The 18,663-nt window shown below is 32.7% G+C and overlaps 1 protein-coding gene across 1 annotated transcript in view; it reads right to left on the minus strand.

Annotated features, from left to right (window-relative positions):
• Window positions 1-18,663, minus strand: part of LOC111681669 (endoplasmic reticulum metallopeptidase 1-like) — a 237,587-nt gene that overhangs the window by 53,224 nt on the left and 165,700 nt on the right. The window lies entirely within an intron of this gene.

Here is an 18,663-nt window from a genome sequence, read left to right on the forward strand (position 1 = left end):
TACTTTTTGCAATTTCTACGATATTAAACCTAGAAACATGTAATTATGTATGTATGGCCCGGATTAAGTAAGGACCCATAAAAGGGGACTTATTGGTACTTTTTCGTTTTTCAAAAGGTACTTTTTGAAATTTCTATAATATTGAACCTAGAAACATGTTATTAAGTTCGTATATCCCGGATTAAGTGAGAACCAGTAAAAGGGGACTTCTTGGTACTTTTTCGTTCTTCAAAAGGTACTTTTTACAATTTCTACAATATTGAACCTTGGAACATGTAATTAAGTTTGTATGGCCCGGATTAACTGAGGACCCATAGATGGGGACTTTTTGGTACTTTTTCGTTCTTCAAAAGGTACAAAAGGCTTTAAACACATCATGGTGAAGGGTATATAAGATTCGGCACAGCCGAATATAGAACTCTTACTTGTTTTTAATACATTTTGCTTTTTTCTACAGCTTTCATATATTGTTTTTCATCATTAAACTCATTTTATTTTATACAAATTGATAAATACGAATTAAATAAAAAATATAAATATAAAATGTCAAAATTAGCTGACATGTTCGAGCGCCGCTTGTGACGCTTATAAAAGTAGAAAGTAAGTATTCTACGCGTCAAGGAATTCTACGCTTTTGTGCTTGTAACTTTCAGCATACAAACACATTGATTCTATTTTTTTGACAGACACATAGAAAGCGAGAAAGCGTGGTGTGGACCTCCAGATTGCAAATAAAAATGCTTGTCGTATATTATCCTATTTTACTCTCATTTTGTGGTGACCGCATAGCCAAAAAAATGTGTGTACTTACAAAAACAATGAAAAATTAGAACAAGTATGAATGTACCAGTCAGTATGTATGTTAAAAAATGGGATTATTAAAAAAACAAGTATGAGTGCTATATTCGGCTGTGCCGAATCTTATATACCTTTCACCATAGTGTATTTTTAAATTCAGATATATATATATATATATATATATATATATATATATAAAATTTGTTGCAAGCATTGTTCTCACATAAATAAATATTACCACGAAATCTTTTTCCGATCGGTCCATAATTGGTCATAGCTCCCATACATGTTCCCCTTCCGAAAAACACTTAAACACGTATAACTCATTACTTAATTAAGATATCCATATAAAATTTAGTACAAGTATTGCTCATACAAGTATTGTCCATAATTAATCATAGCTCCTACACAAGGTCCCTCTTAGAAAAACACACATACAAGGTTCCCTTCCGAAAACCAGCAAAAACGCACATAACTCATAACCAAATATTGATATCCATACATTTAGCAAAAATATTGCTTTTATATACATCAATTCACTATAAAATTGTTTTACGATCGGTCCATATTTGGTCATAGCTCTCATACTAGGTCCAGAAAATCACTTAGATTCACAATATTTATTACCAAGTAATGATATAGACACAGAATTCTGAAATTTTGTCTTTATATACATAATTGGACATATCTCCCATACCAAGTCCTTTTACCGTATTTAAAGAGAATTATCAATTTGTGTTGAACAAAATTTTGTGTAATTATATATGTATTTGTATTTTGAAAATCTCTAAATCTTTCACACGCATACATACATGCAAATTACTAAATTTATAATGTTCAATAATTCTTGAAATTGTAATAGATTTAACTTTTGGTATTTTTTCTATTAAAGACATGAGAAAACTTATTTCCACAAATATTTGATCAATTAGAAAAGTAATAACATAAAACAAGTATGAATGTATAGTCGGGCGTAGCCGACCATAAGATACCCTACACCAGTCAGTATGTATGTAAAAAATGGGGATTATTTAAAAAAATAAAGCATTTGGTTTGTTTTTTTAACTTTATTTCAGAATATTTTTACTTTTTTGGCAAAAAAGAAATTTTTTTAAGAGGGCTCAAAGGGGAGTGGGGCAAAATATGGCCCTATCCTTAAAAATGTTGGTAGGGGGAGTTAAGTCTTCTTCAATATTATTTATGTATAATTTAAAAGTGTTATTAGTGTTTGTAAGTGAATTTTGACTTTTAAGTCATTTTCTGAAGGGGAGTTTGTATGGGGGATAGGGTCAAATGAAGCCCGATCATTACCAAAATCGGTAGTGTCATTTAAAGTTCTATAAAACTAAGTTTTGTCGACTTTTGTTAACATAATAGATCATTTAAATTAATTATAAGCCAAAAGGCCCTATTTGGGGGATACGGTTGTATGGGGGCTAGTCGAAATAATGGACTGATTTTAACCATTTTCGTCCTTGGGCCAAGAGAAGTGTGTGTGTCAAATTTCATCCAATTATCTTGAAAATTGCGACCTGTACCTTGCGCACAAGGTTTACATGGACAGCCAGCCAGCCAGACGGACGGACGGACGGACATAGCTTAATGGACTCAGAAAATGATTCTAAGCCGATTGGTATACTTTAAGGTGGGTATAGGACGAATATTTTTGTATGTTTCAAACATCAGCACAAACCCAATATACCCTCCCCACTAAAGTGGTGTAGGGTATAAGTAGCTGGTGGAAGGTATTTAAGATTCGGCCGAATATAGCACTCTAACTCTAACAAAGTTACAAAATACAACCCTTAGTCAAACAGTGTTTATACAGTACCTTTTTAACATTTCAAGATCAATACCTTTTTTATCAAGGCTGTGTTTGTTTTTATGGACGGACAGCCATAATTAAACAAAATAAAATTTAATAAATTTGGGTGCCAATAAAGAAGTAAAAAAATATAAAATTAAATCTTGAGAAGGATAAATAGAAATCACCTGTCATAAAAATCACCTGTAGTAGTACTTCTCTTTCCTACTTTATCATTTTACGCACATTCCTTCAAAAGGTTGGCAATGGCATATGTAAATTTATTAACACCTATATATATTTTTCTAAGCGCCTGTTCATTCATTATTGTAAGATAATTGCGAGTATGTAATAATAATTTATAGAAATGTGACATATGTATATGTACATGCATATGAAAAACATACATGCATATGTATGTAATACACTCATACATTTTTGTTGTTTTAACCTTTCACAATGCAAAATTACAAAAACAACATTTTATGTTTTTATGTCCCCTCTTTATTTTTTGCAATCCTGTTACAAATTTCTAAAATACCTATAATTTCCTTCATTATTGATCATTTCATAGACACTACTAATGCATTACTTACTACCTTTTTACAAACTTATTGTTATTGTTTCTTGCTTTATATTGAATTTATTTCATATCATCCTGTTACAAACAATATGTATATATATCCTGTAAAAACAATTTTTTAATTACATATTTGAATATATTTTTACATTCATATGAACCTCTAAGTATTTATATAATTTTTTTCTAATTGTATTACCTTTTACAATCAATACAAATACATACATTTTAATACTCCACATAAAAATTACACATAAATTTAATAAATATATACATTCAATAATAATTCAATTCAAAAATTTTCTAATTAAAATTTGGTTATTCATGCATACATTTTCCCATAATATAAATAAAACATTCATAGATATAAACGTTTTCAATTATTTTCTAAATAAAATTTGGTTATATCTTGTATACATTTTTCACATTTTATAATTTTTCAAGTTCAACATGAAATGTTAAATTTTAGACCATAAGTCATTTTCTATAGTAAATAATATTTAAGTTTGATAGTAAAAATATTGTAACCTGATAGTCGCGACTATCGTTTTGTTTCGTGTTTTCGTCGGCACATATATGCTCTGCTTGCGTACATTTCATGTTCGTATATTACTGCTTCAATATTGTTGACTTCGAATAATTTGTGTAGGAAAATATTTTAATATTATAGGCAAGCCATATAAAATATATGTGGGTATTATAAATATGTTAGCGAGTTGCTGCGTAACATATTGTATGTGAAACATACATACATACATACATACATACATACATACATACATACATACATACATACATACATACATACATACATATATACATACATACATACATACATATGAATGTCGAAAGATTAACGTGAGCACCTGCCTTGACGGCCTTATCTCACGGTGGTCTTTTTCATCCACTGGGCAGACTAAAAACTGCCATGCGCCCTGAATGAAAAACTTAGGTAGCAATTTTTGTACATGGATGTTCGGTCCATGTACAAGCACTTTGTTGAAGTACTCGAGTTATCTAACATCTTGCCATAGCAGTCCCGTTGCAGAATGACAGGCCGCATCTGGAATTAATCCGCGTACCCCGACAAGGGAAAAGCAATCACTGTTCTAAAGTTAATAGAAGGGTATGACAAGTCCCAACATCAGGTGAAATCAGTCATAAAAGAATTGCATTATTGAAAATGCAATATCCATTATCTAATGTCCCATTCCAGTGCATTCCTTAACCTCTTTAAGCCCGCGCAACCACACTACTGAGATGGCTCTGTTGATTTGGCAACAGCACAAATATCCAACAAAATGGATCAGGATCCCTCTTTTATGAACCGATCAATGTAACAAAGGAAGTAGGAATTTCCAAAGTCAATTAATTCCAATAATTGCCCCGACAAATAGCAGCGCAGCATTATCAATATAATATATGTTGAGATGGCAACAGCACCGAAGAACTTCCCCGAAGCATAAAAAGGCATACTAAATCAGTACTAATCAGCAATATATGGGGACTTTCCCGTTCTTTCACCAATTTTAGCATCAGTTCCATTCCCATGATCATAAAGATCGATCAACGGGATGACAGGCAACCATTGAATACTGACCTGACAATTCCTCAGCATGTACTAGCGTCCCACTACACGAACGGTAAGAGATACCGATCGTGTTTAGGAATCCAACATATGCTGCTTTGTACACAGACCTGTTCAAAGAGAGATTTATCCAACCCATTAGGTATAGGATATATCAGTCCTTAAACCCTTATTCTCTCCGCGCAATTTTGGGTATTAAACCACAGCCACTACGTGGATCCCGAAGGAACCTCAACCAACTGACCAGCCGGACGTAGTCCTGCGGGCAACTGGCCACCCGTAGTGCCAGATTATATGGCACTACAAATCATTCCGAGCCGAAGCCAAGGATACATTTGGCATCACCAGTTTATAGTCCCGGCAGGCTAGAGGTATTGGTAGCAGCTCTTTACTCGGGAATTGCAATACACCATGATGGAGATTTCATCATGGAAACATGCCCACGGGGGAAATACATATGTATATTTATATCTGGTGTATATATGTATGTATGCATATTTTATTATTACATACTCCCAATGATCTTGAACAATAATGAATGAACAGGCGCGAAGAAATATATACATAGTTATTAATAAATAAATACTAAATAATAGTGATATTTCCTTCTTTTTCTCTCCACCAACAATTCAAGCATAGCAAAAAACAAGTAAGAGTTCTATATTCAGCTGTGCCGAATCTTATATACCCTTCACCACGATGTGTTAAAAAACAGTCATTACGAATATTATTACAAAAAATCAAAAAAATACCAATTGTAGCCCATTTTATACGATCTAAATTAATCCGGGCTCTACATGCTTAACTTCATATTTCTAGGTTCAATATTATAGAAATTTTAAAAAGTACCTTTTGAAGAACTAGTTCTGTTCTAGTTCTGTTCTAGTTCTGTTCTAGTTCTGTTCTAGTTCTGTTCTAGTTCTGTTCTAGTTCTGTTCTAGTTCTGTTCTAGTTCTGTTCTAGTTCTGTTCTAGTTCTGTTCTAGTTCTGTTCTAGTTCTGTTCTAGTTCTGTTCTAGTTCTGTTCTAGTTCTGTTCTAGTTCTGTTCTAGTTCTGTTCTAGTTCTGTTCTAGTTCTGTTCTAGTTCTGTTCTAGTTCTGTTCTAGTTCTGTTCCAGTTCTGTTCTAGTTCTGTTCTAGTTCTGTTCTAGTTCTGTTCTAGTTCTGTTCTAGTTCTGTTCTAGTTCTGTTCTAGTTCTGTTCTAGTTCTGTTCTAGTTCTGTTCTAGTTCTGTTCTAGTTCTGTTCTAGTTCTGTTCTAGTTCTGTTCTAGTTCTGTTCTAGTTCTGTTCTAGTTCTGTTCTAGTTCTGTTCTAGTTCTGTTCTAGTTCTGTTCTAGTTCTGTTCTAGTTCTGTTTTAGTTCTGTTCTAGTTCTGTTCTAGTTCTGTTCTAGTTCAGTTCTAGTTCTGTTCTAGTTCTGTTCTAGTTTTGTTCTAGTTCTGATCTGGTTCTGTTCTCGTTTTTTTCTCGTTCTGTTCTCGTTTTGTTCTAGTTTAGACTCCTAGCTAGTCTATAGTCCAGATTATTGCCCATATAAATGTTCAGTGTGTATGCCAAATATCAGTCTAGTCTATTGTCTACGTAACCTAGAAAGCATTGTTTTCCAAACTCTAAATTAATATTTAAATATTCAGATATACAATTGGAAACGCTGTACGGTTCGATACGTTTTAGAAAACTAAAATATTTCTTTTCATTTTTAGTCATCATTCAACAGAATCGTATGTGAATCTTTACAATTTTATTAGATTTAAAATATGTTTTGTACATTTCTATTCATACGAACTAGTAAAAGGAGATACCATCGATTGTGTGTGGATGATTTGGTAACCAGAGCATAAATTTTATATAATTTAAAATAGTTAAAGGTTAACATTTAAAGTCGTTATTATAATAAGAGTTAGTCGTAAAGATTGATTGATATATTATAAAAGAAATAAGTTAAGAATTGAAAAGTGTTTGTAAAAGAAATGTGTTTTAGAAGAAAGTTGCGATAGCTATGTTTAGCAGTTAGGAGATTTATTAAAGGAAAAGTCTTTTCTAAGAAATATTGGTCTATATGAACGGCTTACCACTTTTTATCAAGTTCTCATAATCTTCAAGTTTAGATCTACAATCACGCTTAACAAGCTTAGAATTTTCTTCTTTAAAGTCGACAATTTGTGACTTTCATGTGGGACTATCATAATACACATATATTCTTAAGTATGTTTTAAAAAGTTTTTGAATCAGTTTCCCTTTTTCCATTGTATGTAACCAACACACGACCTACTTGTGTGTAGGCTGGTTTGTAAATGTAAAAGCATTATTTTGGGCACCAAACGGGAGGAGACCTTGTATGGGAGCTATGACCAAATATGGACCGATCGAAAAAATCTTTCATTGTAATATTTCTGTATATAAGAGCAATACTTGTACCAAATTTTATATTGATATTTTAATTTAGTAATGAGTGATTTTCCGGAGGGGACCTTGTATGGGAGCTATGACCAATTATGGACCGATCCAAAAAAGCTATCATTGTAATATTTTTGTATATAAGAGCAATACTTGTACAAAATTTTATATCGATATCTTAATTTAGTAATGAGTTATGCGCATTTAAGTGATTTTCAGGAGGGGACTTTGTATGGGAGCTATGACCAAATATGGACCGATCGAAAAAATATTCCATTGTAATATTTCTATATTAAGAGAAATACGTGTACCAAATTTTATATCGATATCTTAATTAAGTAATGAGTTATGCGCGTTTAAGTGATTTTCGGGAGGGGACCTTGTATGGGAGCTATGACCAATTATGGACCCATCCAAAAAATTTTTCCTCTGAACAAATTCTATTGTCACAAGATTTTAGATTCTAAAATTTTGTGAAGATATCGTCATTACGACGGATGTTATTAACAAAAAACCAAATTTCCGGGAAAATGTACTTTTGTATGGGAGGTATATGAAATTGTGGACCGATTCTGACGATTTGACGCAAAGATTAAGCTCTTGTGTGGAAACAAATGTATGCCGATTTTTATGGAATTATCTTGTATAGTTTTCCAGAAAATTACATCAGAATGTGTAAAAAATGCTTATTTTTTCGAGGTTGTTTCAAATTTTGATTCATAACTTTTCCCGATGTGAACCGATTTTGCCGAAACAACTTAGGAAAACTAAGAATTTTGGGTGAATTTGGTTAAATTCTATTGCTTCGTTTTAACGTGAGCGTGTTTTACACAGACAGACGGACATAGCTAGATCGACTCAGAATTTGATAAAGACCCGTAATATATATATACTTTGTTGGGTCTCAGATAAATATTTCTTGGTGTTACACACGGAATGACAAAGTTATATATACCCTCTACACTGATGGTGGTGGAGGGCATAACAAGTAAGAGTTCTATATTCGGCTGTGCCGAATCTTATATACCCTTCACCGCGATGTGTTAAAAAACAGTCATTACGAATATTATTACAAACAAGTAATATTTCTATATTCGGCTGTGCCGAATCTTATATACCCTTCACCGAGTATGTTTAAAAAAAACAGTTTTTATTTCTTTTGTATCTCTGCACACATGTCACACATAACATACACACAAACAAATATAAACTGTAGCAGAAAGAAATATTAACCGTTGTACTGTAATACCACCGTTAAACTGTATTACCACCCTCAAACAAATATCAGCTGTTTTACCAACATATTACTGCTTTATCTCCTTGTTCTTGTTATACCCACTTACCTTCGTGAGAACAGAACAGCATGCAAATATACAAAAAAAATACACAGCTGAATAAAACCAAATACATCTCCACACGCACACGTAGATCTTTATCCAATTCACAGTGTTGTTGTTGCTTTTTTAACAAAGCATGAAAAAAATGTGGCTTTTCTGATGAAATTTTCAGAGGTTGTCTCGGATTTTTGCTCATATCTCCGTTATTTATAGGCCGATTTTGCTGATTTTAAATAGCGAAAGCATGTCTAACTGAATTATTGAAGATTCGGATCTTGCCGATATCTTTGGCCTCTTAAAACTGATTTCAACAGACAGACGGACAGACAGATAGACGGACATGGCTTAATCGACTCCGCTACCTATAAGGATCCAGAATATATATACTTTATAGGGTCGGTAAATTATATTATAGAAATTGCAAACGGAATGACAAACATATATACCCTTCTCGCGAAGGTGAAGGGTATAAAAAGGACCTTTAAATCAATAAATTTTTGTAAGATAAAAAATGTTGCTTACAGAAAGGTTTTTTAAAAAAATTATTAAAAATCAGAATTTTGGAAAAATGTATTTTTGTTATACCCTAGACCACTTTAGTGGGGGTATATTGGGTTTGTGCTGATGTTTGTAACATACAAAAATATTCCTATACCCACCTTAAAGTATACTAATCGGCTTAGAATCATTTTCTGAGTCACACACGCTTCTTTTGGCCCAAGGACGAAGCCTATTGAAAATGGTTAAAATCGGTCCATTATTTCGACTAGCCCTCATACAACCGTACCCTCCAAATATGGCCTTTTGGCTTATAATTAATTTAAATGATCCATTATGTTAACAAAAGTCGACAAAACTTAGTTTTATACAACTTTAAATGACACTCCCGATTTTTGTAATGATCGGGCTTCATTTAACCCTATTCTCCAAAGGTCAAAATTCACTTACAAGCACTAATAACACTTTTAAATTCTACATAAATAATATTGAAGAAGACTTAACTCCCCCTACCAACATTTTTAAGGATAGGGCCATATTTTACCCTACTCCCCTTTAAGCCCTCTTAAAAAATCTCTTTTTTTGGCAAAAAAAAAGTAAAAATATTCCGAAATAAAGTTAAAAAATGAACCAAATGCTTTATTTTTTTTAATAATCCCCATTTTTAACATACATACTGACTGGTGTAGGTATCATATGGTCGGCTATGCCCGACTATACATTCATATTTGTTTTTTATTTCTGATAGCCAAGTATATGTCATAATTTGTAATGAAACTATTTTTGTAATTTGTAATAGCTATGAAAATTCCTTTGTAAAATTTTCTAATAATGGATGATATCGCAATTTTGAAGATAATTCAATGAAATTTGGCACATGATTATGGTACTCTAGACGAAGCCTATTGAAAATAGTTAACATCGGTCCATTATTTCAACTAGGCCCCATACAACTGAACCCGAAAAAGGGGCTTTTAGGTTCATAATTATGTTTAATATACTCGTATCTCTACAAAAAGCTGCAAAACCAAGTTCTAGACTAGCCTTGATGACCCTGTTGAACTTTATAATTATATGGCCTCGCCCGACTATATCTTCTTACTTGTTTTCTTTTTTTTATAATGTTAATACAGTTATTTATTGAAATGAAAAAGAAATTTACCATTTTTTTGCCATAACCTTGAAAAAAAAAATTTTTTTTGAAATAACCTTTTGTGATCATTTTATTAGAAAAGTAATGTTTTCAAATCATTATATTCCCCGCAGACCAAAAAACTAAAAAAAAAAACAAGTAAGAGTGCTATATTCGGCTGTGCCGAATCTTATATACCCTTCACCATAGTGTATTTTAAACATAATTGATCTTACAGTCTAAATTTGAGTCTATTTAAGCCGAATGTTTCGGCGGCGGCTCAAGCAACTAAATATAGTTCGGCGGCGGCTAAGCTCCGACTCGAAGCCGGTCGACTTCGACCTCTGATAAAAATTAAGGGGACTGTTTAATTGTTTTGTATGCGTATACATAAAAATTCCCTTTATTCCTAATCTAATGCGACTTGCTTATATCTTGATTCTTTTCAAAAAATAAAGAGAGCCATGCGACTGTAAAATTTTCCATCCGTTTTTGTTCCAATGTGTGATTTTTCATTACAGGGATGGCAAAATTGGTACTATGGTACTTTTTTGATACTATTTGATATGCAAAAGTACCGTGATACTCCCGAGTCTTATTTGATACGATGTCCGATTATCGTTTAACCGATAGTAAATCTGTCTGTTAAAATAATTTTTATATCCTACACCTCTTTAGTGGGGAGGTTTGTGCTGATGTTTGTAACATACAAAAATATATGTATATACCCACCTTAAAGTTTACCAATCGGCTTAGAATCGTTTTCTGCTATGACCATCCGTCCATCTGGCCGGCTGGCTGTCCATGTTAAACCTTGTGCGCAAGGTACAGATCGCAATTTTCAAGGTAATTGGTTGAAATTTGGCACACACCTTTTTTTTTGACACAAGGAGGAAGCCTATTGAAAATTATAAAATCAGTCCATTATTTCACCTAGCCACCATACAACAGAACCCCCCGAAAAGCGTATCGGAGCTCATAATTATATTAAATATAACTGTATATCGAAAAAAAGCGGCACAACTAAGTATTGTACAAGCCTTGATGACCTTGCCATGTCTGTTTCTTTAAAAATACTTTTTAAAATATTTTTTGAAACTTTTTCTCGAAAATGAATGAAAAAAGTAAAAATATATTTCAGAAATTACAAACTTTTAGCAAAACAAGTAAGAGTGCTATATTCGGCTGTGCCGAATCTTATATACCCTTCACCATAGTGTATTTTAAACATATTAGTTTTATAAATTTTTTCCCCGACTACATTATTATTACACCAAAAACAAAATGAACAACAACAACGCTAAACGAAATAAAAAACAAAATACGCAAGGCATCAAAACCAACAGACATCTAACTAAACATACATAACTAAAAACACAGAAAAACAAAATAAACAACGCAATAAAACCAACCTCATATCTCCGTTATTTACCGATCGATTTTGCTGATTTTAAATAGCAATCTTTTCGAAAGCATGTCTAACAGAATTATTGAAGATTCGGATCTCGCCGATATCTGGAGTCCTCTTAAAACTGATTTCAACAGACAGACGGACATGGCTTAATCGACTCCGCTATCTATAAGGATCCAAAATATATATTCTTTATAGGATCGGAAAATTATATTATAGAAATTACAAACGAATGACAAACTTATATATACCCTTCTCACGAAAGTGAAGGTTATAAAAAAAGTACCTTGGATTGTGAGAAAGCTTTAACTGGGAGTAACAGTAAGAGCGAATGTAATAGCTAACGAAAGAGCGAATGTAATAGCTTTAAAGGAAAGGGAGCTCAAAACCATTCGACGCAACAAAAGCTGAACTAAAATATGGGTGAGAGAATCCCATAGAACCACGAAAATCCTATGGGGTGTCCCTGATGAGAGCAAGACAAAAAACCTCCTCAAAATGAGCAAGTCTGAAGTTAGTATAATAGTACGTGTTCTGAGTGGACACACAGGATTACGAGCACATTTATGCAAATTGGGCGTGCGGATTCAGATGTATGTAGAGCATGTGGAGAGGACAGTGAAACTCTGGAGCACTTTCTTTGCCACTGCCTGGCATTCGTTGAAGATATATCCAAGTATCTTGGAAGTGATGTTATTCCGGAAATAACATTCCTGACTAACACTGATTGGAATAGTTTATTCAGTTATATTTTTTTTCATGATAAAGAGCGCACAACAGGCCCGATTGTGGCCTAGGTGCATTTTTTCGGATTTGATGTATTACACAACCTAACCTAAGTACTTTGAGATCCAAAAAAGTACTCTCTGAAATATTTTTTGATACTGAAACAAAATCTCTTTTTCCATCCCCGGTTCTTACCTACATTCTAAATTTCATGTTTTTAGGTTCAATACTAAGAAAATTCAAAAAAGTACCTTATGTAGAACGAAAAAGTACCAAAAAGTCCCCTTTAATGTGTTCTCGTCTAATCCGGGCTCTACGTACTTAATTTAATGTTTCTAGCCAATAACAATGTAACGTCATATTTCTTCTTTTATTTGTGTTTATTGTTTGTTTATTATTGTTTTGTATAAGCATGCACGAAAAATGTAAATTTTTCATGAAATGTTCGTTATTTATGGACCGATCGGACTGATTTCAAATAGCGTTTTATTCGATCATATTTCCAATAGAATTATTGAAAATTCGGATCTGGGGTCTTCTGAAAACTGATTTCAACATACAGACAGACGGACATGGCTAAATCGACTCCGCTATCTATAAGGATCCAGAATATATATACTTATAGAGTCGGAAAATTATATTATAGAAATTACAAACGAAATGACAAACTTATATATACCCTTCTCACGAAGGTGAAGGGTATAAAAAAAGACCTTGGGTAAACCACCATGAAGGAATGTGAAACCGTAAAGTAGGAAAGAGAAGTACTGTTATAGGTCATTATTATGACGAGTGTGTTTTTTGTTATTTCTTCACACGTACATATTCACATATATTCATAACTGTTTATTACTTCGTTTTTCTTATTATTGTATTTTTTGTGTATAAAATGCAATCATTACAATTACATCTTCTTCCCACAACCAATTCAAAGGTAAAGCAAAAAATGACCTAGCGTAAACCACCGTTATGGAATGTGCGTAAAAGGAAAGAAAAGTTCCAGGTCATTTTTATGACGAATGTGTTTTTTGTTATTGTTTCACACATACATACATATGTATGTATATACAAAACCAGATATAAATGGTTTTGTAGACTTTTCATTTTTTTTACATACATATTTGAATATATTTTTACATTCATATGATCCTCAAAGTATTAATATAATTTTTTTCTAATTATATTACCTTTTCCAATCAATACAAATACATTAATTTTAATACTCCACATAAAAGTTGCACATAAATTTAATAAATACATACATTCAATAATAATTAAATTCAAAAATTTTCTAATTAAAATTTGGTTATTTCAAGCATACATTTTTCCCATAATATACATAAAACATACATAGATATAAACGTTTTCAATTATTTCCTAAATAAAATTTGGTTATATCTTGTATACATTTTTCACATTTTATAATTTTTCAAGTTAAACATGAAATGGAAAATTTTAGACCATAAGTCATTTCCTATAGTAAATAATATTTAAGTTTGATAGTAAAAATATTGTAACCTGATAGTCGCGACTATCGTTTTGTTTCGTGTTTTCGTCGGCACATACATATGCTCTGCTTGCGTACATTTCATGTTCGTACATTACTGCTTGCATGGCTTCAATATTGTTGACTTCGAATAATTTGTGTAGGAAAATATTTTAACATTATAGGCAAGCCATATGAAATATATGTGGGAATTATAAATATGTTAGCGAGTTGCTGCGTAATATATTGTATGTGAAAACATTTTATATTAGTCTGTAAGCTGTAATATGCAATAGCTTGTATGGGTAAATATTTTTAGCAAAAATACTAGAAATATTTCGAATGGGAGCAATTAAATATATTATATTCATATGCATAGGAGAAAATATGCATTTTGGTTACTAATATATTAGTAATTTTAATCACTGTTTTAAAGTTCTACAAATTGAATATGTTGTGGGAAGAAGTGAAAAAAGCTTTTGATAAGTGTATGGATAATATTCAATCATCTGATGACACCGAGCCTGATGATATAAAAGCAGTCGAAAGTAAATATCACGTTGTTCGAAATTAATCGATTTTAAGATTGTCGAACTTGAGGCTAAATCAAAACCTAAGGCGGATATGGGCGGATTTGAATTTCGACAATATTTGTCATAATTTAACTCCCACCTTGTGACATGCGTTATATATCAATAACAAACGACTTATAATATTGAAGGAACTGTTCAGTTTAGAAACGATAGTAACTGAAACTAGTTCATCTTTGAAGATTTTACCACGCGGAATTAATGGTTTTCTAACGGCAATATCTATTTATGAATTTCCTACAGAGAATTGGAACCCAATTGTAGTTTTCATTTGTGTTCAAAGACTGCTTCTCAGACAGTGACTCTTTGAGAACAGACCGTTAAGAATAACACTACTTTATGGAAAGATTTGTTTTTGACAGAGCGAACTCTAGACTGCATTCGCGACTTTACGAGTTCCTGTACTGACAAAAAAGTGACAGAACGGAAAGTAAAGGCTCACGTTTCTAAAACATTTTCTTTGAGTGCTTGTATTGTATGTCATAAACCGGGTCATTTACTACGTTTTTGCCGTCAGTTTAAGAAAATGTCAGTTTCTGAAAGGTACAATACAGTGAAGAAACACCATTGCTGTGTAAATTGTTTCGCTCTTACCCATGAGGTTAAATAATGTAAGAGCGAACATATTTGTTCCATTTTTAAGAAAAGATACCATACATTGCTTCACCGAGAGAAGCCTGTTGGTAACTCTCAATCGTCTTTAGCTCATAGTCAAAATGTTGCATCCGTTGTCAATTCGTCTGATTCAAATTCGCAAGAGCCAGCTACTTCGGCCGCAGCTTTGGCTAATTTGAATCGTCAAGTCTTTCATATTTCACAGAATTCTTCTATGTTATTTGGTTTTGATTCTTTGTAATGATAATACGTATACAGAGTAAGCCTTAACTGACCGAGCATCGGAAGCTTCATTCATTTCGGAACATTTGCGTAATCAATTGCGACTTCCGTCACATGCTACAAATGTAACGATTTCCAGAGTTCATAAAGAAGCTTCTACTACTTCGAAGAAATGTTGTGTTATTCGAATAGGTTCCCCATTTTGGAAACTTCGTCTTTTATTTTACCTTCTACATCAGGCCTTCAACATCTTTAGTTGTCCTTCGGATATAAAAGTTGAATTACCCAACATAAGATTAGCGGGTAGAAATTTTTATAAAAGTAGGGCAGTAGATTTGTTATTAGGCGCTGATTTATACCCACGTAGTGTTGGGTGAGGTTCGGTCGAACATAGTTGGGAGTTTAATGGCTCAGAGGACAGTATTTTGTTGTGTCCTGACAGAACCCATCGATATTTCGCCTAAAAATCTTTTGAAGTTTTGGGGGCTAGAAGAGCCACCCAAGCGAACACACATCTCCTATCGCCTTCCGATAGGAGATGTGATTAAATATATAAGAATACCACTAAACGGGCTTCGAAAGGAAGATATATAGTTTCACTAACCTTTAAACCCGAATTTCCTCATGAAATTTATTTAGAAATTTCGAAAAAAGGTGTTCTGAAGCAGTTTGTCAAAATTGAAGGAAGTAAAGGAAGGAGTGCCTGGAACTGAATCATATGAGGCCAATAAAAGCTGGAGAATTGACCGTTACACACTCGTGCTATTTACCTCATCTTCCTGTATTGAAACCTGAAAGTAAAACTACTAGGCTTAGGGTTGTGTTTAATGCTTCAAATAGGACATCCAGTGGTCATAGCTTGAATGACTGTTTGTTTGTAGGGCCCACATTGCAGGCAGATCTGGTCATTTTGATATTGAAATGGGGATTATTTAAATTTGTATTTAATTGCGATATTTCGAAAATGTATAGACAAATTCTAGTACAATAATGTCATACACCATTCCAGCGAATTCCTTATAGGAGTTCTGCTGAAGAAGATATAATAGAATACGAATAAGGAAAATGGACTTCAAATGAAAAGTCAATATTGAAGGGTTTGTCTTTGGCAGCGAAATCTTATTATACGAAAAGAGAGGTATTATCGATCATTGCCAAGTTTTTTGATCCAGTAGGTTGGTAAAGTCCAGTCGTTATCATAGCCAAGATAATTATACAATGCATCTGGCTTGACGGAAATGGATTGGATGACGTTCTATCAACCTCGACTAGGGAAGAGTGGTTGAAATTTGTAAAGTTCTTTGACCAAGTTAATCTTATCAAGATTCCAAGATGGGTTAATTATTCGAAAGATTCGGCTGCAGAAATTTATATATTCTCTGATTCCTCCGAAAGGGCTTACACTGGAGTAATATATATTCATATAGAGTCACCATGTGGCGAAATTAGTACTAATTTATTATCCTCCAAGACTAAGGTAGCTCCATTGAATTCTATTTCATTACCTCGCCTTAAATTGTGTGGAGCAGTTTTAGCGACGGAATTGTTTAAGAATATTGTTAGTGACATTCATATCCCCATTAAACGCCTATATTGTTGGACAGACTCAATAATAGTATTGGCATAGTTAGGAAAGCCCCCTTGCACATGGACCACGTTTGTTGCCAATAGAGTTTGTCGAATCCAGGAAACCATAACTGGTTTCCTGGTTTCACGTTCGATCGGAAGATAATCCTGCCAACTTAGGTAGTAGAGGAGTAGATCCGCTTACTTTGTCTTACTTGAGTCTTTATGATTCAACCCGAGTCCTTAATGGCTCACCTAGGGTCCTTAATGACCCACCTTAAATAAAACTAGAGTCTTTAATGACTCAATTTAATTTGGAAAAAAATTTGTTTTTTTTATAATTTTTTATATTTATTTTTAGTACAGTCCACTTAGGCCCTTAATGGCCTAATAATTATTTAATTACAGAACCTTAAGTGTTGCGAGGGGCCGGCAATGTTTATGTATGAACTATTAAATGAGCAGATATTTTTCTTTGAGTGTATTACATTGTAATACACTACCTTTAGTTTACATCTTTGATGGAAAACTATGATAAAACTAACTAGTAACCCGCTAACGGTATTTAAATATTGTTTGCCACCAATAGAAAATTAGTTAAGTTTTTTGTTTCGTTTTTGAGAAGCTGTCATTTGCATTTCTGCAAACATTTTCTTATATTTGATTTACTAAGGTAAATTAATAAAGTTGAGATTTATTCTCTATTTTTGATTTTAAAATATAAATCCTTGTTTTTATTTTTCTGTTTGTTTATTTAGTTTGAACCCTGTCGGATTTGACGCCGAAACATGGAGAGTACATTGAAATCTGGAACACTATCTTTCCTACTACCAGGCATTCGTTGAAGTTAGATCCAAGTATCATGAAAGTGATGTTATTCCTGAAATAACATTCCTGACTAACACTGATTGGAAGATTCTTAGGAATTACGTCCAGAAAATTGAGTTTCTGAACACTAAAAAAATAATTCGTTCATTATTCGTTCGTTCATTATACATCCACCTATTCACCTAACCTAACATATTTCGAACATTTAGATGATCAATTTATGATTGCTGTACATTTTGTTATTGTTTTTTGAATAAATCAAATTTTAATCAGTTTAGTGATTAGTCATCTAACTATCTTCCGTAGAAGATCATTAAACATAAAAATTCTTATAATTTAGGCATATATAATTTAAATTTCTTTTATACAAACTTAAACAATTATATAAGAAACAATTTTAGATCTTCCAACTGCATGAAAAATGTTCACAAAATAATTTTGAAAACCATCATATTTCAAACACGAGGATGATTGCTATATATTTTGTTATTGGTTTTTCATAAAATCAGTTTTCAATCATATAGCAGGATCGTATTCGAATAATTTTTAAGCGTACAAATTATTGATCACTTTTAGGTCATCAAAAGCAGTAAAAGACTTGATTGTTCCAGCATGCTTGCGTTGTTAATGGCCCTCTTACTAATCGTTTAAGATCTTTTAGTTATTATTATTTTTTAGTAGTTCAAATTTCCAAAAAAAAACTTTCTCTACATTTTTGCCTAAAAGGTGAAATGTGACGTTATTAATAATTACTACATATACTTTTACACAGATTTGTAGACCTAGTTAAGTATTATCGATTTTACAAACTTAAGTTGAATAATATGTAAATATGTATGCATTTTTGATATGTTTTTATACCCTACACCACTATAGTGGGGAGGGTATTATACGTTTGTACTGATGTTTGTAACATACAAAAATATTGGTCCAATACCCAAAAGTATACCGATCGATTCAGAATCATTTTTTGAGTCTATTAAGACATGTCCGTCCGGCTGGCTGGCTGTCCATGTAAACCTTGTGCGCAAGGTACAGGCCGCAATTTTCAAGATAATTTGATGAAATTTGGACCAAGCATGTTTT

Source organism: Lucilia cuprina, chromosome 4, assembly GCF_022045245.1.
Source record: "Lucilia cuprina isolate Lc7/37 chromosome 4, ASM2204524v1, whole genome shotgun sequence".
Taxonomy (NCBI): Eukaryota; Metazoa; Arthropoda; class Insecta; order Diptera; family Calliphoridae; genus Lucilia; species Lucilia cuprina.